Raw genomic sequence first — 23,040 nt, 5'->3', positions numbered from 1 at the left:
GCTGTTCCACTGGCCAGAGTCATGCCGGCCACATGTCTTTGGACAGCGCTAGCTCTTTGGCTTTAAAACAGAGATGATCACCACCCACTAGAGTCGGGAACGACTAGCACATGCTGTATGTGCAAGGGGAATGTTTACCTTTACCTTTATACAATGCTACGTTTGGCCAGTATTAAATTCAATTTCCTAGCTGGGTTAGTTCGCAACTGAGCACAGATTCAGAAAATGGTTTGATTTAATAACCCAATTAAGTTTGTTGTGTGAAGGATCCACAAGAGAGTCAGAAAAAAAAGCAGCTTCGGCTTTGATTCAGGTCTTCCAAAACTTCCTAAATTTGAGTCAGGATTTAAACAACTGTCCAAATCCAGTCCTAATTAGAAATAATTCATAGGAGGGAAGGCCGTTCTTTAAATACCCCAATCGAACGCCTACATCAAGGCAACCTTTGCTACTATAGAGGACACCGCAGGACTTGACAAGCCTTGAGAGAGTCAATTTGGGCAGCACGCTACACCTCGGCTTCTCCAAATGGCTCTCCAGAGAATACAAAGATTGATAATTAGGAAGGTAAAAAGTAATTTGTGGCCAATTCTTCACCGCGGCGAAGATGTCAGCATTTGCCATGACCCCCTTTCTCCAACATAACTTCACACTTTAAAAAAATAACACTTGCAGTTTTAAAAGAATGAGTATTCTGGAAGGGGTATAAATGCACACACACAGACACACACACACACTATGTAGGAGTGCCTATTAGAGGCAGCTCGGTTTTTATTTATTTATTTATTTTAAAAAATCGCTTACCTCTCAGGAAAGTTTGTTAAAAAATCTCTGCTGAGGAAATTTACATGAAGAAAGGACCCTGGGGAAGGTTATATAAGGGGAAAAAATTATGTTGGGGAGCTATCTACATTAAAGCATGTACATAATTAGGGAGAGTTAGGTGGATCTCGATTTTTATAGATCTGGAAAAAGGATTGGTTTACACACCGGAGCAGAATAGTGCCTACTGATGAAAACCATGGAGAAGGCTAAATTTATACCAAACCACACTTCCCCCCCTAATCAGTCCTACTCTAGAACAAGGAAAAATATTCCTGGGGAATGGGAGACAGCTGATATTTCAAATAACTCCCTATTTTCTCTCTACTTATTCTATTCTACATCTTCTCTTCTATTCTCTTCTATTGTACTCTACTCTATTCCTATTCTCTATTTCCATATTCTATTCTATTCTCTATTCTATTTCCATATTCTATTCTATTCTACTCCACTCTACTCAACTCTATTCCTATTCTTTTTCCATATTCTATTCTATTCTACTCTACTTTATCCTACTCTATTCTGTTCCTATTTTCTATTTCCATATTCTTTCATTCTCTATTCTATTTCCATATTCTATTTTATTCTATTCTGTTCTGTTCTGTTCTGCTCAGTTTTACTTTGCTTTGCTCTGCTCTATTCTACTCTAATCTATTCCTATTCTCCATTTCCATATTCTATTTTATTTTCTATTCTATTTCCATATTCTACACTGTTCTATTCTATTCACAAGAATCTAATGGTCAAGCCAAATTGGCACTAGATGAGGGTCAACAGAATTCACTGGGTGGGAGGGGGGACTTAGGCATCTGTGAGAACATAAGGACTCCGAACTGATTGTAGGAGATGACCAGACTGAACCCAAAGGAGAAGTCAAATGCATCATCAGTCTGGAGTGCGGTTGCATCTAAAGAGATCTAAGTCCAGCCCAGTTTGAATTCCATCAGCTCTTATCTACCACCAATTTGCTTTGACCATTAGTAGTTTAGGTTCTTGTAGAGAGCATTAACATGCAACAAAGCTGTAATCATTTGAACCCCCGTTTACTGTGCCTAATGAGGATGCATTTGACCCCATCCTTGGGTTTTGCCTGGCCATCTCTCACATCACCAAATATTATATTACCAAAGCACCTGAAGGCAGGACAAAAACAATGGATGGAAACTAACCAAAGAGATAAGCAACCTGGAATTAAGGGTAATCTTCCTAACAGTGAGGACAATTAGTCAGTGGAACAGCTTGCCTCCAGAAATTGTAAGCGTTCCATCACTGGAAGTTTTTAAGAAGAGACTGGACAGCCACTGGTCTGCAATGATACAGACTCTCTTGCTCATGCAGGGAGTTGGACTAGAAGACCTCCAAGGTCCCTTCCAATTCTGTTATTCTATGTTCTGTGTTCAATTCATAAAGGCATTCCAGAGCTTCAATGGTTCATCAACTCAAGGAAGGAGAATGCATCATTTTAACAACCCAGCACTTTAACTGCAAACATCCAGACAACAGCTAGGTGGCCCAAAGAGCTTGTGATTTCTGTGTCTCTTCACTGTCATCTAGTGAGTGGTCCAAGGTTTTGCAGCTTACACTTCACAGCCCTAACAGATTACATTCAGAACTGCAGCTCACTCAGAGATTGTGATTCTTTGTCCACAGATCTTGTTCCAATGCAGCGGCCCACACCCTTTTTGACACCAGGGACTGGTTCTGTGAACGGAGGTTTTTCCATGGGGCATGGTTTCATGTGCTGCCTTCATGCTGTTCAGTGGTGGGATTCAATTTTTTTTACTACTGGTTCTGTGGGTGTGGCTTGATGGGCATGGCTTGGTGGGCGTGGCAGAGGAAGGCTACTGCAAAATCTAAATTTCCACTCCACTCCAGGGGGAAAGTTACTGCAAAGTCCCCATTCCCTCCCCACCCCACTAACCTGATTTCCAGCTCCATTCTCCTGTGCAAAGCAACAAAAGAAGATCCAGCTGATCAGTTGGGACTTGGGAGACAGCTAAGAGATCAGGGTCGGGGCCAGCCAGAGGTGGGAATTTGCTAGTTCTCCGAACTACTCAAAATTTCCGCTACTGGTTTGCCAGAACCAATCAGAACCGGCTGAATACTACCTCTGATCCTGTTCTACTAATCCCTATTCTAATGTATTCTAGTCTCTGCAAATGAAAGAGAAACATCCAAATTAAATTCCACAACAACCCACCAGCATTAATTCTACTAAATGAAATGGCCTCCGTCCTCAAATCCCTTCAGGATTCCTCTTATTTTTCCAAGAAGTTTCCATCTTTCTATATGTGAAATGGGACTTCACCCCCATGATTACACCACTCCTTCCTCTTAATTGCTTCTTCTGAGAGAGAAATCCCTTTCGTCCAATTATAGCCTGGGCATTTGACTTTATTAACCAAAATGCAACTATAAATGTGGTTACTGCCGGTTAAAGAAGTTATAAATCCGTCAGACTCGCTCTTTCTCTGCTGAATTTATGCTAGAACCTGATTTTTGCTCAGCCTCTCTGCTTACTCCCTGGACTCCATTCAGACTGACAAATGTGTCACAAATGTTGCATTGGTTTTCCTTTGATTGGACGTTGGGAACTGAGCTTAGAGAACAACCGATCTGAGGATCCTTTAGGATGTGACAGCTAGTTTGACTCAATTGTCAGGCCACGAGAACATCATGTGGAGTTACTTCTGAGTAGTTCCTTTTATTTTTCTTCACTTATAGGCAAAATCCTGCCAGACCAAAGAAAGTATTTGCATAATTACAGAAATACTCTGGAAATAGTTAGAGAAGAGCCATTTTAACCCCTTTCCTGCCAACTACATCCCAATACATTGATAGAATTGATGGACCAGGTAAGTCAGCATCATAGAATCACAGGTTGGAAGGGATCTTTGAGGTCTTCTAGTCCAACCCGTGCCCAAGGCAGGAGACAAATCACAGAGAAATGGCTGTCCAGTGTCTTCTTGAGAACCTCCAGCAATGGAGCACCCACAACACCAAGAGACAAGATGCTCCATTGATGTATTGTTTTACTGTCAGGAGATTTCTCCCAAGGAGTTGCTGATTCAGTTCTACAGAGGAATTATTGAGTCTGTCATCTGCACCTCCAAAACTGTCTGGTTTGGTTCTGCAACCCAACAAGCAGAGGTGGGTTCCTACCAGTTCACACCTATTCGGTAGAACCGGTTCATCAAATCTACCGAACCAGTTAGAAGAGGTTCCACCAGTGGATCCGGAAAGCAGGCCACACCTACAGAAGAGGTTGTGTAATGTCCCACAGTTATCTATGCATTAATAATGATCTAGTAATATTTCCTTATAAATTTTAGGGACCTTTCTTTACATAATTGGTGTTTTCTTTCATACTTTTGGATTTCTAATTTCTGTTTCCGTTAGTTGGCAATTGCTAAAACCAATCCCACATGAAAAAGTATTCAAAGCCTTCTTGATTTTAATTGTCAATTTATTTATTCCTGCACATTGTAATATTTATTCATTTACATATCTCTGTTTTTCCACTGTTGTGCAAATAATAATTCAATAATTATCGTCCAGTTTCCAACCTCCCCTTCCTGGGGAAGGTTGTGGAGAAGGTGGTGGCCTTCCAGCTCCAGCGGTCCTTGGAGGAAGCAAACTACCTAGACCCCTTCCAGTCAGGCTTCAGACCCGGTTACAGCACAGAAACCGCTTTGGTCGCATTGATCGATGATCTCTGGAGGGCCAGAGATGGAGGACATTCCTCCATCCTGGTTCTCCTTGACCTCTCAGCGGCTTTCGATACCATCGACCATGGTATCCTTCTGCGACGACTGCGGGAGGTGGGAGTGGGAGGCACCGTATTGCGGTGGTTCTCCTCCTACCTCTCGGACAGGTCGCAGTCGGTGTTAGTGGGGGGGCAGAGATCGTCCCCTAGGCCCCTAACTTATGGGGTGCCTCAGGGCTCGGTCTTATCCCCCCTACTATTCAACATCTACATGAAACCGCTGGGTGAGATCATTCGCAGGCACGGGATTAGATACCATCAATATGCGGACGATACTCAATTGTATCTGTCCGCCCCGTGCCAACTCAATGAAGCGGCAGACGTGATGAACCGCGGCCTTGAAGCTGTTATGGACTGGATGAGGGTTAACAAGCTCGTGCTCAACCCAGAAAAGACCGAGTGGCTGTTGTGTTTCCCTCCCAGAGATTCGACCAATATTCCATCACTCAGGCTGGGGGGTCAAATTCTATACCCCTCAGAGAGGGTTCGCAACTTGGGAGTCCTCCTGGACTCACAGCTATTGTTTGACCATCATTTAATGGCTGTGACCAGGGGGGCATTCGCCCAGGTTCGCCTGGTGCGCCAGTTGCGACCCTACCTGAATCGGGAGGCTCTCACAACAGTCACCCGGGCCCTTGTGACCTCTAGGCTGGAATACTGCAATGTGCTCTACATGGGGCTGCCCTTGAAGAGCATCCGGCGACTTCAGCTAGTACAGAATGCGGCCGCGCGAGTGATTGTGGGTGCACCTCGGTTCACCCGCATAACACCTATCCTCCGCGAGCTGCGCTGGCTACCTGCCGATCTCCGGATGCGCTTCAAGGTGCTATTAGTCACCCATAAAGCCCTACATGGCAGTGGATCTGGATACTTGAGAGACCGCCTTCTGCCAATTACATCCCTGCGACCAATAAGATCACATAGATTAGGCCTCCTCCGTATTCCATCGGCCAGCCAGTGCCGGCTGGCAACTACAAGGAGGAGGGCCTTCTCAGTAGTAGCCCCGACCCTTTGGAACGAGCTCCCCGTAGAGATTCGCACCCTCTCCACCGTCCAGGCCTTCCGCACAGCCCTTAAGAACTGGCTCGCCCGTCAGGCCTGGGGACAAGGATAGTTCCCCTCCCGAATGATGAATGTATGTTGTCTACTATTTTATTATATGTCTTATCATAATGTTTGTATTCCCCCTCCCCGATTTTATGTGAGCCGCCCCGAGTCCCCTCAGGGAAAAGGGCGGCCTACAAATATTAATAAAATCCAAAATCCAAAATCCAAACACAATTCCAGCAGCTGCTAACATGTGTAAAATTAAATATATATTATACTCCCTTTCAAATAGTCAACAAAATATTTCTGGTTTTAATTCCATATCTTCCTTTACGATTGCTTCTAACCACTAACTTCTGAATAGCTACTTGGACCGACCTAAGTACTAATTCATAATTTCATATCCGGTCACATGGGCGGCAAGCCACTCCCATCCAGTCACATGGGTGGCAAGCCACTCCCACAAAGGAGGCCACACCCACAGAGTAGGTTCCAACAATTTTTGAAACCCACCACTGCCAGACTTCACAGAGACAGTTAGAACTGCAGGAAACAAAATTGCCACGGTCAAACTATTCACTAAGGCTGCATTACTATTACTATTAGTCTTCTCATTGTTCCTATCACCCATTTCCTCTCACTTATGACTGCATGACTGTAACTTTGTTGCTTACAATTTATATTGATATTGATTGTTTCCTGATTGCTTATTTGTACCCTATGACTATCATTAAGTGTTGCATCTTATGATTCTTGATAAATGTATCTTATCTCATATGTATCTTATGTACACTGAGAGCATATGCACCAAAGACAAATTCCTTGTGTGTGTCCAATCACACTTGGCCAATAAAGAATTCTGTTTTCTATCTATCATATGTTTTCTTCTGGTTGCTTTGGGTGGGGGGGATTCTCATTTTTATCTGTTAAGGTTATCTTTACTTTTTACAGATTTGTATCACACTCAGCCATAAAATGATCTTTTTGACTTTGGTGTAACACACTGTATGATCCATTATTTCCTAGGAAAGATTTCAGCTTTTTATGTGCTCTTCTTCTGTACTTGACCAAATCCCAATATGCTACCATGAGCATTCCTGGATCGCTAATTAAATTTTGAAAGTTAATATAGGTAAAGATAAAGATTCTCCTTGCACATATATGCTAGTTATTCCCGACTCTAGGGGGCGGTGCTCATCTCTGTTTCAAAGCCGAAGAGCCAGCACTGTCCAAAGACATCTCCGTGGTCATGTGGCCAGCATGACTAAACACCGAAGGCGCACGGAACACTGTTCCCTTCCCACCAAAGGTGGTTCCTATTTTTCTACTTGCATTTTTTATGTGCTTTTGAACTGCTAGGTTGGCAGAAGCTGGGACAAGTAATGGGAGTTCACTCTGTTATGCAGTGCTAGGGATTCGAACCTCCGAACTGCCAACCTTTCTGCTCGACAAGCTCAGCATCTTAGCCACTGAGCCATCATGTCCCTTAAAAAAATTAACATAGAAAGTGGAAAAGATGGGTTTTTCTTCTATTTTTCCACAGTTGTATTCTAATTGTATAATACCTTTTGATTATTTTTACAGTGACATCCTTCGGAAACTTTAATAAAAATGAAAGGTGGTACATACTTGCTAGAGAAAACTGGAATATTAAATATTCATTATCAGCTGGTTTCTCTTTTATTCGTCTTTACAGTTTGTCTCACTGCATTATACCAATTTCACCTTGTGAATAATTGCTTCTAAACTGAATTAAATGCAGGAGGAAGGATAAGAGGAAAACAGTGACTCATAAGCCTGCTGGTCATGAATATGATAGAGGATAATAAGTGTAGTTAAAAATCAGCTTAAAACCAAATAGCCAGATTCAAATTCTTGCTTGGACATGGAAGTTTATGGAATCCATTCTTTTTCAGACTATTGATAAACTACTATTCTGTAACCAATATTTAGCAAGCCAGATCATATAGTCCTAGACAATTGATGTTTTTCTCCAGTTACATATTACAGATTAACAGAGTTGGAAGGGATTTTGTAGGTCATCTAGTCCAACCCCCCATCCAAGCAGGAGACCCTACACCATTTTTGACAGATGGCCGTCCAATCTCTTCTTGAAAGCTTCCAGGGATGAAGCTCCCACAACTTCCAAAGGCAGCTTCTGTTCCATGGGTTGATTGTTCTCATTGTCAGAAAACGTCTCCTTATTTCCAGGTTGAATCTCTCCTTGTTCAGTTTCCATCCATTATTCCTAGTCTGTCCTTCAGCTGCCTTGGGAAATAGCTTGACCCCCTCCTCTCTGTGGCTCTCATTCAGATCCACTGAATGGAACAATATCAAAGCAGATAGATTTTACTATAAACCTCATAATGCTGTGAGGACTTGGTTATTCCTTGTGTGATTATGTGTCCTGACCAAGGCTTCCCAAGAGCATGAAGCAAACGCCTTGTCCTGACAAAAAAAAAGCTTTTATTAATTTCCTGTGAATTCTGTTCATTCACATCCAACAAAGTCTTTCAAGAGAGGATTTACAGTCACAGACCTTCTCTGGCTTGGAGAGCTGACAGGCTAATATCTGTAAAACTTGGCAAGGAGAGTCGGAGAGTCACAAACCAATTAAGCAACTAATTGTCTCCTGCAAACTCCATTCCCCTTTCGCTCCTCTTTTCCTTCCTCTGGGAGGGGCCATTCACTGTCCACCTTGGGCCTTACTCCCAAGTTGACCCCTGTTCTTTAGCTGTTCCCTTCGTCTGGCCACTGTGCATGCCCTTACTGGGAACAGGCTTCTGCCTCACTGATATCTAACTCTGTAGGCAGCTGATAACTGGGCATACGGCTCTGGCCCCCTCTTTGCCTCCAACACAGAGCTCTCATCAGAGCTTTCCCCAGACTCCAGGACTGACCCAGGTTCCTTTCCAACCTCCTCACTGTCTGAATCTGCTGCCAGTTCTGCTGGCTGCTGGCAGGCCACAACACTATGATTTGCCCAAATGCCAAAGCAGAAGTCTTCCAGATTTCAAAAATAATAATAATAATAATAATAATTTCAGTCTGTAAAACTGAAAGGGGAGATGGTACTGTCTTTCAAACATCCAGCGAGGGTAACATTTCAAGGAGAGGATTGTATCTAATAGGATTGATATTCTATTTGAGGTGGATAGATTTCAGCAGAAAATGAGAGAACTCGTAAGAACGAGAACTGCTTGACAAAACTACCAACACACACACACACACACACACACACACACACACACACACACCAGCTTGCTGGAGAGTATCAAAAATGTTGATCAACCCTGGGGAGAACTGTGCAGGAAATATCTACTGAGGATTTTCTTTTTCCCCTTGCCAGTCCACATCCCTTCCAATGAAACAGACTTCGCTTTGGATGTGACTTTTTAAGAAGGAAAGGGAATTTAAATGAAATTCCATGTGGTAGAATGTATGTTCCCATCTACACTGAATGAGAAGGAAGTCACAAAAAGAGAGGGTTCATCTCCATCTCCCCACTTTCTTGTATTTCAAAGGGATTGGAAAATCGTCGGTTCCATAAAACAGACAGGCAGGTAGAAGTGGTTTTAACTGATTAACAGCATTTGAAGGGACCTTGTAGATCATCTAGTCCAACCCCTGTCCAAGCAGGAGATTCTACACCATTTCTGACAGATGGCAGTCCAGTCTCTTCTTGAAGGCTTCTAGTGATGAAGCTTCTGAAGGCAACTTCAGTTCCATTGGTTGATTGTTCTCACGGCCAGAAAATTTTCTCCTTATTTCCAGGTTGAATCTCTCCTTGATCAGTTTCCAGTCATTATTCCTGAGTACTTGCTGAAAATAGTAGTACGACTGTTTTTCTGTAAATGTTGGAGGAGGAGGAGGGGGGAGGAGGAGGAGGAGGAGGAGGAGGAGGAGGAGGAGGAGGAGGAGGAGGAGGAGGAGGAGGAGGAGGAGGAGGAGGAGGACTTCCAGTGTTGGAGAATTCACAACCTCTGGAGGCAAGTTGTTCCACTGATTAATTGTTCTAACTGTCAGGAAATTTCTCCTTAGTTCTAGGCTGCTTCTCTCCTTGGTTAGTTTCCATCTGTTGCTTCTTATCCTGCCTTCAGGTGCCTTGGAGAATAGTTTGACTCCCTCTTCTTTGTGGCAACCCCTGAGATATTATAACAAATATTCTTCTTTTCAAGAAACTAAACTTACCCAAGTCCCACAACTGTTCATCATGTTTTTTAGCCTCCTGGGAGTTCACAACACAATATTCATTGGGTAAACACAGATAAACCCAAGATACCAAGGTAAAATCTGTAGGTAACTTATGAAAGAGGAAGTGGACTGTAGTGGTTATGCTGATAGATACACTAAAAAGACACCACTGGATACCCTGTTTTCCTGAAAAATAAGACCTCGCAGGATAATAAACCCAATCGGGCTTTTGAGCCCTTCCCCAAAACATTGTAATACAACAGCAGCCATGAGGTGACCACTCTCACCTCCTCCTGCACCTCAAAAATAATAAGACCTCCCCAAAAATAAGGCCAAGTGCTGATTTCAGGCGTCAAAAGAAAATAAGGCCCTGTCTTATTTTCAGGGAAGCATGGTAGATGTTACACACAGTCCCCCACGCAACACCCTCCATCTACTATCAAGAGAAACGAAGAAAAAAAGGTCAAAATGTCATCAAGAGAAATTGCAGAGAACAGACATTCTCAAAAACCAAAGAAGATAAAGCAGAAAACAAAGTAGTTTGTTTTAGTAATGAAAGAAACCCTTGGAGAAATCGACAACATGAGAATACATGTACTTTAGTTTCCCTACTATAAGTAGGCACCCTTCCAAGACTTTCGGAATCCCTTAGCTTTCTTCCTTGATTCCTTCTTCAAAGTCCGTATAGGGGTGGTAGCCTGCAACCATTGTATAAAATACTGTTGGTGTGTTTTTCCAGCCAGCAGAGTTAAGATGTCACCCCAAGCATGCATCATACACAACAAGCATAACATTAAATCTTCTTTCCACTGAAATATGTTGATATCAAGAAGCTGCCCGTAAAACCTCACTCACTCTCACCTGTGTCAATTTAAGCCAATGTGAGGTTTCTGCATTGCCTCTTATTTCAAAGAATCAATTGCTTGGACCATTTTATTTATCAGACATGCTTGCAACAGCCGAAGGAACTACGCTCAACAAATTGACATTCAATCAGATGAATGCTCTCCTTTCTAAAAGAAAAATAAAGATTTTTTTTCTTTCATTTTAAAGAAGATGCTTTGCAACTAGGTGTAGAGGTAAGTTAGGTTCAGCAGAATTTCACCTTGAACGAATCTTTATGTGGGCCCAGCCTTGGTGACATCTACTGAAGCAATTATTCTATTGTCATTAAACACATGAAGCTTAGAGTGAGTCAAGTTCACCAGTCGGTTTAACTTACCTTAGGACTGCAAGTAAATCTTCAAAACAGCCTTCCCCAATCTGGTAGTATTCAGGTGCCCTGGACTGAACTTCCATGATCTCTAACCTCCTGAGTTCTTAACACTAATGACAGATATATCGTGATGCCTGATATTCAATGGATCCTTCTAAGCTCCAGGGCAGGAGTGTCAAACTGTAGCAGCTTGAAAATAGGTTGACCCCCTCCTCTCTGTGGAAGCCACTCAAATATTGGAAGACAGCTATCATGATATCCCTGGTCCTTCTCTTCACTAGACAGGCCATGCCCAGTTCCTGCAACCGTTCATCGTATGTTTTAGCCTCCAGTTCCCTCATCATCTTGGTTGCTCTTCTCTGCCCTCTTTCTAGAGTCTCAACATCTTTTTAATAGTATGGTGACCAAAACTGAAAGCAGGATTCTAGGTGTGGCCTTACTAAAGCTTTATAGAATGGTGTTATTGCTTGCCCTGCCAGTCTTGTGGGTTCATTTTGGTAATTCCTTGATTGAGATGTTATTTATGGGTTGGTTCTTTAGTGAAGATCTCTCTCTCTCTCTCTCTCTCTCTCTCTCTCTCTCTCTCTCTCTCTCTCTCTCTCTCTCTCTCTCCCTCCCTCCCTCCCTCCCTCCCTCCCTCCCTCCCTCCCTCCCTCTCTTCCTCCCTCCCTTCCCCCTCTCTCTCTTCTCTCTCTCCGTCTCTCTCTCTCTTTCTCCCACTCTCTCCCTCCCTCTCCTTCTCTCTCTCTCTCTGTCTGTTTCTCATTCTGTCTCTCTCTCTCTCTGTGTGTCTGTCTGTCTATCTCTCTCCCCCCTCTCTCTCCCTCTCTCCCTCTCTCTGTCTCCCTCTCTCTCTTTTCTTTCTCCTCCTTCCCCACCCCTGTGCAAGCTTTTATTATACTTCTGTTTGTTTACTGCTTATGAAAAGCAATTTATAATTGTCATACACTCATTGATTTAAGAACACCTGTGGTTTGAGGGCACATCTCACTAGCAAAACTCAATGGAACTAATTCCGTGGAAAACAAACAAAACTCTCACTGTCTTGTAGCTGCTAGCTTGGGCCCTTCCTACCCAGTCTCCTTTAGAGGTGCCAATTCTTCTCACCCAAACCTAGCCTGACCTTTCTGGGCAGTCAGATGCAAAGGGGGAAAGGGAGTTCTGCCCCATGCAGTTATCTGAGAGCAAGGCTAATATGGAATCCTGCATTCAGTTTTGGTCGCCACAATGTAAAAAAGACATTGAGACTCTAGAAAGAGTGCAAAGAAGAGCAACAAAGATGATTAGAGGACTGGAGGCTAAAACATATGAAGAATGGTTGCAGGAACTGGGTATGTCTAGCTTAATGAAAAGAAGGACTAGGGGAGACAGGATAGCAGTCTTCCAATATCTCAGGGGCTGCCCCAAAGAAGAGGGAGTCAAGCTATTCTTCAAAGCACCTGAAGGCAGGACAAGAAGCAATGGGTGGAAACTAATCAAGGAGAGAAGCAACTTAGAACTAAGGAGAAATTTCCTGACAGTTAGAACAATTAATCAGTGGAACAACTTGCCTCCAGAAGTTGTGGATGCTCTAACACTGGAAGTTTTTAAAAAAAGGTTGGATAACCATTTGTCTGAAGTGATGTAGAGTTTCCTGGCCGAGCAGGGGATTGGACTAGAAGACCTCCAAAGTCCCTTCCAACTCTGTTAGTCTAGTCCAGTCCAGTCCAGTCTACTCTACTCTACTCTACTCTACTCTACTCTACTCTACTCTACTCTACTCTACTCTACTCTACTCTACTCTACTCTACTCTACTCTATTCTACTCTATTCATGATTCTTTATTCTATTCTATTCATGATTCTCTATTCTATTCATGATTCTCTATTCTATTCTATTCTTTTCTATTCTTAATGATGTCATCTTAGTAGCACTTCCTAGTGAGCATAGCCTCAGGTAGACAGCCATGGTCTGTTCCCTCTCCCACAGGAGCTGTCTGAAGAATTAGAAGGACCTCATCTAATTTTATAGATTCTCCTTGACTCTGAAGATAAGCCCTGTTGATGTTTTCTGAGCTGGGGCTTGGTGGTGAAGATGTGTCCTCAAGAAGGAAGGCCCTGAAGATGGGACAGGTGTCCTTCTTCTGAGGAAGCAGTTTGAGGCTCATTCTCAGAGGGTTCTTCTGAAAGAATTTAGGGCTAGAGATCATGACAAAATAAATAGGCTAATGGGAATACAGGGAATGAGGTTTTTCAGCTAACCCATAAAACAAATTATGGTTCAATATGCACACAATCCATCCAAAACTGAGACCTGTGTCATTCCTTGTCTCATTCTAACTTCCTGTCTGTTGCTGTTATAGGTTTGGGGTTTTTTAAATCTTCTATCCATAGGATTTAATGAAATATCTTCTAATGTCTAATATAAAAAATATCTATCCATAGAATTCAATGAAAAATTAAAAGATTCATTAAAAGATTTAGCAGGATTAAAAAGAATAAGCTGAGGTAACTTTACCTCAGCTTTTTTGCCCATAGCAGCAGAGAGCCCGTCACACTGCACGTAAATGTCGACCACAAGAAATCATCGATTTCTTTTAATTTCTTTCCTCCTCAATCTCACAAAGCTCTCAATATAGAAGCAAGCTTTCTATTGTCCTGTGCCATAGCACAAACTCGATATGCAGTCATCAAAACTCATTAAGGTCTCATCTGGATATTGTTCTAATGGATACAAAAGGATCGGTAAGAAGTAGCACAGGAAGCTCCATCAGCACCTTCCATTTGCCACTGAGAGAAACGTCATATTAGAAGAAGGTCAAAATGTCATCAAGAGAAATTGAAGAGAAACAACCTCCTCAGTAACTAAGTGGGTAAAGTACACTTTGGGAAGAAAATGTATGAGGAAAAAAGAACTTGAGAAATGACAAGGATGGCAATACTTTTGTCAGGCCTGGAAGCCATCTTTTGCATTGGGCCTTCAGGCCTGCCACATTTAGTTCACCCCCAATGAAAGAAGACTCCGGGAATTAAAGTTCCTCAAAGCTCTATTTTATGAGAGATGTCATATTGGCACATCTGGGAAAACCCAAATCTGAAAGCTTCCAGGTTTTCCCCACCCAAAAGAAAGCCCAAGTCCCTTCCCCTGCACCCACAAGTCCATCATATGGTCCAATCAATCCACCATCCCAACTGGAGACATCCCCTAGTCATTCCCATCCAGGTGCAGGCCGAATGTCCTTGACTCCCAGAGAATGGGATATTGTTATGGCTAGTCCTCCACCACTCCATGCAATTCCCCCTCCCGTTTTCCCAGGCACTGAATGTGGCAGCCCTGAAGTTCCCACGATAAAGATGACTTCAAGGGCTGACAGAACTAGGTACGCTTAGCTGAACCAAGGGAAGGCTTACGAAAGACCTGAGAGTTGAAGGACCATTACAGAGTGACAGTGCCTCTCACTCCTCAGAGAGAGAAAGATGTTTTTCATTTATTGCATCTGAATCCAAAATAAAGAGTTGTTCCTCAATGCACCAAGAACTTTGGGAAGAATCAAATTACACACACACACACACACACACACACACACACACACACACACATTACTTTACATTATATTACATTAATATATATATACATACATACGCATACATACATACATACATACATACACATATGTAATATAATCAAATAAGGGCATAACAGAAACAATTCCTAGAACCAGAATGGCCTCATATTGCTATGGACAATCATTTCAACCTATCTGCTTTTCTTAAACATTGAGTCCTTGGAGCTTGTTTGGGTTGTTGGTTTTTTTTGCAGACATTTCATTACCAAGCTAGCTAACATCATCAGTGTTAGGAGTGGAGCAAACTCTTGATTATTTGTCTGAATTGATAGTTCCTTCATTGGGAACAATATGTTGACTCTGTAAATTGCTTAGAGTAAAGCACTATGAAGTAGTATATAACTAACTGCTATTGCTACTGTTTACTTCTTGTCTAGTGTTAATCGTGATTTTATCTCTGCTCATATGTGCATTGATTGCTGGTGAGAAGGTGCTTTGATCTCTTTGTTTCCTTTTGGGCTTTTTGATTGTCTCTTTTGAGTGGTATGTAGATGTTGTTCATCTCTATATGCTTGTCGATGGCCAATTTGTCTGAGTGCCAGGCGGGTCTCTTAAAACAGCCCTGCCTAGTTGTCCAATTCGATCCTCATTGGCTGCCCCCAGGCCCAAAGCCAGGATGTTGCATTTTCTCAATTCAGACTCGCAAAGAAATATAATCTGGGGAGATAAATCTTCCAGATGTTCTCTGCCATTTGTTTTTATTTCCAACACACAGGGAGCCATTAAAGTGGCTATAAATAAAAGTTACTGGCGATTGTGAAGGAAAGGGAGAGAGGTTTATCAAATCCATTAGCACCGTTAATGATTCCTCTCCAACACTTACTTTCCAGAATTTTTAAAGTTTGGATGACGACCCAGTTTCTGTAATTCCTGAATATACATACACCATTTAAGGGTAAATGGCCAGGGTTCATTAAAAAAAAAACTGTTTCAGACCAGAATGTCTGTGACTCATGACACAAAATCTTTAGTTTGTTTCACTGTTATTTACAGTTAGACATGGGATATAACCAACACATTCAGCCATAAACCATGTTTTATAAATGACAGTGATTGGTGACATGAATTCATAATTTGCTGACCCATGATTTATGGATGGACTTATCCAACATAATAAGGAATTCTTAGTGATCACTTTGAAAAGTAAGGTAAAGATTCCCCCTTGCACATATGTGCTAGTCGTTCCTGACTCTAGGGGGTGGTGCTCATCTCCGTTTCAAAGCCAAAGAGCCAACGCTGTCCGAAGACATCTCCGTAGTCATGTGGCCCGGCATGACTAAACACCAAAGGTGCACAGAACTCTGTTACCTTCCCACCAAAAGTAGTCCCTATTTTTCTACTTGCATTTTTTACATGCTTTCGAACTGCTAGGTTGTCAGAAGCTGGGACAAGTCACAGGAGCTCTCTCCTTTACATGGAGCTAGGGATTCAAACTGCTGACCTTTCTGATCGACAAGCTCAGCGTCTTAGCTACTGAGCCACCACGTCCCATATTTTGAAAGTACATAATTCTTTATCCTGCTTAAGCCATGGTTTGTCTTAACTGTGATTGTCAAAAGTGCCAAAATGTGCTGGGTTCACTCATTATGCTTAGTTATTTGCATAAGTCTACAAACCACTCTTATTAGTTTATATTTCATTCTAAACTAAATCAAAGAAAGCACATTATACCTTAGCATTATGGTTGATCAAGTCACTTTTTCTCACTTTGACCCTCCTAAAATAATGATAATAATAAAAATAAAAAAAAGTTTTTTGCTTCTAAGATAGCAATAGCAATAGCAGTTAGACTTATATACCGCTTCATAGGGCTTTCAGCCCTCTCTAAGCGGTTTACAGAGTCAGCATATCGCCCCCACAGTCTGGGTCCTCATTTCACCCACCTCGGAAGGATGGAAGGCTGAGTCAACCCTGAGCCGGTGAGATTAGAACCGCCAAACTGCAGATAACAGTCAGCTGAAGTGGCCTGCAGTACTGCACCCTAACCACTGCGCCACCTCGGCTCTCTGCATTGCACTTGTGTTAGAAGCCCTGAGGCACTTCCAGGTTGAAAGGATTAGCTGGTGGCATCCCTGTCACCTGGGGGACACCCACTTGAGGCTCCTTCATGACCCCAAAAGGGGCCAGAGTGAAGGACGGGAGCTCACCCCATCTCATAGCAGCCAGGGGTGGGTCGCTACCAGCATAACTGCCAGATCGGCAAGCAAAAAAATTTGCATGTGTGCTTGCTTTGCTCACACATCCACCAAACATGCGCTCTGTGCACGTTGGCACATTTGCACCTAAAAAGGTTTGCGCATGTGCAAAACGTTAAAACGGGGGGGGGGGGGGAATACATTTCTGCAATGAAAATCAAGATGGCACCGCCGTATGAGAACCGGTTCATAGGCATGGCAGGCCTGGGTCACTGCCGGTTCCAGAGACCCAGGCCACCAAATTACTACCGGCTCGGCCGAACCGGTCCCAACTCATAGGAACCCACCTCTGAGGACGACCCTTGGGTCTCGAGCACGAGCTTGCTAACCTTCAACCCAGGATCCTAACCATTCTGCTCCTTTCTAAGATATGATTTGCAAAGATATGTAGGAAGGAAAGTTCATCTGGTTCAGTTCCAAGCTGGGAGAAAGATGCTGGAAAAAACATGGGGGTGGTGCTCATCTCCGTTTCAAAGCCGAAGAGCCAGCGCTGTCCGAAGACGTCTCCATGGTCATGTGGCTGGCATGACTAAACGCCAAAGGCGCACGGAACGCTGTTACCTTCCCACCAAAGGTGGTTCCTATTTCTCTACTTGCATTTTTATTTGCTATCGAACTTCTAGATTGGCAGAAGCTGGGACAAGTAACGGGAGCTCACTCCATTATGCGGCGCTAGGGATTCAAACCCCCGAACTGCCGACGTTTCTGATTGGCAAGCTCAGCATCTTAGCCACTGAGCCACCACGTCCCTTCTGAAAGATATACTACCTTTGATTATGGGGGGGGGGGGTTCTATCATAGCAGCTCAGGAGTTAGAGAGCGAAGGTGAATATGGGGAAAATGTTCTTTGCAGAATGCGCAAGCATTCGAGCTCAAATATTCAAATCCTGAAACAAAGTGTTCTTTTAAAAGTAGCATAACATGGAAGGGCAAGTGCTTTTAGCTCAAAAAATGATGCCATTTCAAGCTCAAAACATTTCTGGAAAGATTAGACTAACCTGTTTCGACCATCGCTTTAAACAATGCCTTTTGTCCTCCATATATTTAGAATTCAAAAGGTTTTTTACACACCCCGATTCCTCCATGTAAGAACCATAGCAATTTTGCTGTCAGCAGATACAATGCCAGCCTTGAGCTTAAATGGCCTTAAAAAGGAGACTGGACAAATTCGGGGAGAATTAACCTATCGACAACAACATGCCCTATATTTTAGGGCAAGACTAACAATCTTGGAGGTTACAGAAGACGGTGACCAAGGCAAGACATTTTCAGTTGAATTGTATTTTAAGATGTAAGAGAAGGGTTTTTCCCCCCATTCAGGGTCTCAGCCATCAAATCCAGTTGGAAAAAAAAGACAAAAAACAGCCCAGCAAACCCATTTGAAAAAAAAGAAAGATCCCTTCTGATAGCCCAGCCTTTTTAATATCTAGAGAAGTCCAAAATCTAACTCCAGACCTTTAGTATGGAATCCAAAATCCATTGCTAAATCCAGACCCTCATATAATAAGATACGAAGCAATGGGTGGAAACTAACCAAGGAGAAAATCAACTAGACCTCAGGAGAAATTTCCTGACAGTGAGGACAATTAATCAGTGGAACAGCTTGCAACTCTTGAAGTTATGGATGCTCCATTACTGGAGGCTTTTACGAAGGGCTGAACAACCACTTATTTGGAATGTTATAAGGTCTTCTCCTTGGGGGTTTGGGGGTTGGACTAGAAGACCTCCAAGGTCCCTTTTGTTATTCTGTTATGACTGAAATGGAGAAGGCCCATTCCAGTTGTAAGTTTTGTCAGTCATAAAGGGGAATGACCCCATATGATCGACCCAGTTTTATAACATTTTGAGGTGGTTGTTAAGTGAAGCAGGTGGTCATTAGATTCCCCTTGCACATGTGTGTTAATCATTCCCAACTCTAGGGGGCGGTGCTCCTCTGTATTTCAAAGCCGAAGAGCCAGCGCTGTCCGAAGATGTCTTTGTTGTTATGTGGCCGGCATAAGTAAAGGCCGAAGGCGCACAGAACGCTTTTACCTTCCCACCAAAAGTGGTCCCTATTTTTCTGCTTGCATTTTTATGTGCTTTAGAACTGCTAGGTTGGCAGAAGCTGGGACAAGTCACGGGAGCTCACTCCGCTATGCAGCACTAGAGATTCGAACCGCCCAACTGCCAACCTTTCTGATCGACAAGCTCAGAGTCTTAGCCACTGAGCCAAGGCATCAGATAGGCTGTACAATTCTGGTTTTTAGCAGACTGGGAACATTTCTTTGTGGCACAGGCTGTTCTCTCCTTTTCTGATTTATTATTACACCTGGGGGCTACAGTTATATAATTCCAAATCATGCTGTTGGGAATTAGAGGGAATGAGAAATCCTCATAATCTCCATCAGCATCTCCGAAAGTTTGCTCCTTCACATTGATTTAGCTATAAATTTGAGGAGGGGGGGGGGAGGAGGGCTCGATTTTTCCAGTCCACCTGCTCTGCTCTCGCCAACCCAAGTTGACATCATTTCAAATGAGGCGAGTTTAACTCTGGTAGCAAAGGATGATATGGCTGTTTGACTAGCAGGATGGAAAGGTGTAAAACAATCGCCGTTGCTATATCTCTATAACAAAAGGCATGAAAAGAGATACTGGGCAGAAGAAGGAAGGAAAGAGGGACGTCTCCATGTTGGGACAATGGAGCGAGGGAGGAAGAAGGGAGGGAGGGGAAAGGAAGGAAGAAAGGGAGGGAGGAAGAAGTAAGGAAAGAAGAAGGAAGGAAGGAAGGAAGAAAGAAAGGAAGGAAGGAAGGAAGGAAAGGAGGGAGGGAGGAAGAAGGAAGGGAGGGAGCTGAGATGATATAGGAGGGAGGAGGGAGGAAGGGAGGGAGAGAGGGACGAAGGGAGGGAGGAAGAAGAAAGTAAAGGAGGGAGAAAGAAGGAAGGAAAGGAAGGAGGAAGAAGGAAGGGGAGAGGGAGGGAGCTGAGATGATATAGGAGGGAGGGAGGGAGAGGCGGAGGATGAAGGAAGGAAGGAAGGAAGGAAGGAAGGAAGGAAGGAAGGAAGGAAGGAAGGAAGGAAGGAAGGAAGGAAGGAAGGAAACATGATAGAGGAGGGAGGAAAGAAGGAGGAGAGATGGAATGGAAGGAGGGGGAGGGAGAGGGAGGGGAGGTATATATGATATAGGAGGGAGGGAAGGAAGAAGAGAAAGAATGGAAGGGAGGAAGGGAAGGAAATATGATATAGGAGAGAGGGAGGAAAGAAGGGGAAGATGGAAGGGGAAGAGAGGAAGGGAGGGAGGGAAGGAATGAGGGAAAGAAGGAAGGAAGGGAAGAAGGAAGGGAAAGGAAAGGAAAGAAAAGGAAAGGAAAGGAAAGGAGAAGGACCAACTAAGCGTTACCCGACAAATGCGCGAACGACAAAAGCGCACCGACAAAACTGCGGCGCTAAAACCGCAATGTCAAAAGCGCGCCGACAACAGTGCGCTGACAAAAGCGCGCCGACAGAAGCGCGATTTAAGTTAAGGTAAGGTTTAGGCTTAGGTTTAGGGTTAGGGTTAGGGTTACAGCGCACTTCTGTCGGCGCGCTGTTGTTGGCGCGCTTCAGCGCTCATTCGTCGGCACGCTTTTGTCGGCGCGGTTTTGGTCACTGCAGTTTAGTCAGGCGCGCTTTTGTCGTTCGCACATTTGTGGTAGAACCCCAACCAAGATGTCATTTTGCTCAAAGGCACTCAGTACAAAACATGCAAAGCTACCGAATATAGAGAAAACACATTGATTACTTTGTGTTGAAGTGGATGTCCTAAACTCCTCTTTTCTTAGCAGGATGGTTTTACTTACGATGCCAAGAGATTAAATTATGCTGAAGGCTGCTTTGCTTCATTACGGTTTCACTCAGCTGGAAGTGGACGGTGTGTTCTATCAATGGTATATCATTGTGCCATTCCTAGCTATAATCCTGAGGAAACACCACCCCCCACGCCCCCAAGACAGAGCAAACAACAAGCGGCCAAGCAAAAAGCATACATTCGAAGTCAATTTCTAGCAAATTCAATTTAAACAATATCATTAAAGCAAGAGCATTGAATAAAACATTGTGTTATAACGATATCCATGTATATCAATTCCATGGGGTGGTAGTAGCTGCTGGGAGGGAAGAGAGTTGTGGCATCTTCCTGCCGACAAATTTCCCTTTTCTAAGGCTAATTAGGAAATGATCTAGTAGAACAAGAAGTTTTCTAACAGGCACTTTGATTTTCAGTTAAAGACCTTCCGTGTATAGGAAAGTTACAAACTAGTGGCTTTATTTCTTTGTCGGTAAATATAAATTCAACATAAGAAACAGTTTGTCATGAAAGCGACTGCCTGCAAAGGCTCCTGGATTGGGGCTGAAAGGCGAAAGTGGAAGCAGTATGCTCCATCCCATATTTTGGTAGACAAGGTTGCCCTGGTACAAAACACTTAATCTTTCCCCTGGTATAACCGACAAAGTGAGGAGAGCCTGTGGCTTAGAGGTTAATACATCTACCTAATATGTAAGCAGTCAGGCTTTGAATCCCAGAAGGGTATGGCTAGCTGACTAGAGCTAAATCACTTGAAATAAGTTTATACTAAAGGTAAAGGTTCCCCACATATGTGCTAGTTGTTCCCGACTCTAGGGGACAGTGCTCATCTCTGTTCTAAAGCTGAAGAGTCAGCGCTGTCTGAAGACGTCTATGTGGTCATGTGGCCAGCATGACTGTGCACGGAACACTGTTACCTTCCCACCAAAGGTGGTCCCTATTTTTCTACTTGCATTTTTACATGGTTTCAAACTGCTAGGTTGGCAGAAACTGGAACAGGTAACAGGAGCTCACTCCATTATGTGGCACTAGGGATTCGAACCACCAAACTGCCAACCTTTCTGACAACAAGCTCAGCATCTTAGCCACTGAGCCACTGCATCCCTTACATCTATTACTAGCCTCCCTTTATTTCTTTGTGTAAATATAAATTTAACACAATCTAGGGACCGCTTCACAAAATACTCTAACCTATGGTTTGTTTTAACATGGCTTGACTAAACTGCAGCAATAGATTCATGCCTCACGCTAAATCATAAATCACAGTTTGTAACTTAGTCTTAGCTGGGTCTGGAATGGGACAACTTACCACGGCCAACAACTCACCACGGCCAACTGGCCACAAGACAACTTGCCACAATCAACTCACTGTGGGACAAGCCATGGGATAATTCAACAATTCGATTTATTTATCTAAAATATTTTTTAAAAATAGTTTAATTCTGAATTCACATTTCATTCTGTCCCTCCTTTGGCATCCTTTCTTCAACGATTCTATTCCACCATTTCTTTGGTTTTTCTATAATTCTTGTTCCACAGTGAGTTGGCCATGGCAAGTTGGCCATGAATATTCAACACATCCTCATCCTCCTCCTATTTTCCCCACTACAACCCTGTGAAGGTGGGATGGGCCAAGAGAGAGAGTGTGTGTATGTGTATCTGTGTGTGTGTGTGTGTGTGTGTGTGTGAGAGAGAGAGAGAGAGAGAGAGAGAGAGAGAGAGAGAGAGAGAGGGAGGGAGGGAGAGAGAGAGAGAGAGAGAGTGAGAGAGAGAGAGTGAGAGAGAGACTTTTGTGGCTACATTTTAAGTTAGAAGCTGGTTGTCGAGCCCAAATTTGACATACGTGTAGCCATTTTATTTAGCTCTCTATTATACTCATTCCTTTTCTTTCTCTTTACAATATAAAGGGGGTTTCTCGGGCTCACCACATTCTTAAGGTGGGGGGAAGAAGCAAATAGATAGATAGGATTGTTTTGGCTAGGTGACCTTCCTTCCTGAGGCTGCTCCTGCTGAGAACGGAAGGTGGAATTTGAAGACATTGGGCAATGTGGATGGAGTGATTTATTGGAGAATGTGACTTTGGAGGGATGTTTCTAACTTACAATATTAAGTGGTATAATTCCGGTTTGTGTCAGATCCAGAATCGCGACAGACTTTGTCAATTTGATGTCTACCTAAATACAAAGAAATTTGGTTTTGAAGATGGACTCTGCACATTTCTTCTTTTGAATGGGTTTCATCACTTGGAAACCTGACAGTGGTAAAATCAGTAGAAAGTAAATTAGAATTTCAGGAAAGCTTATAAGCATCTCAGTGTGGTTCTATCATGACTTCAAAACATTCTGTCCCTCCTCTGGCATCCTTCCTTTAACGATT

The sequence above is a fragment of the Thamnophis sirtalis genome, unplaced genomic scaffold, assembly GCF_051295495.1.
Source record: "Thamnophis sirtalis isolate CommonGarterSnake01/CBP01778 unplaced genomic scaffold, rThaSir2_p1.2 scaffold_14, whole genome shotgun sequence".
Classification (NCBI taxonomy): Eukaryota; Metazoa; Chordata; class Lepidosauria; order Squamata; family Natricidae; genus Thamnophis; species Thamnophis sirtalis.
The sequence above is the reverse complement of the archived record's forward strand: the minus strand, read 5'-3'. Positions refer to the sequence as shown.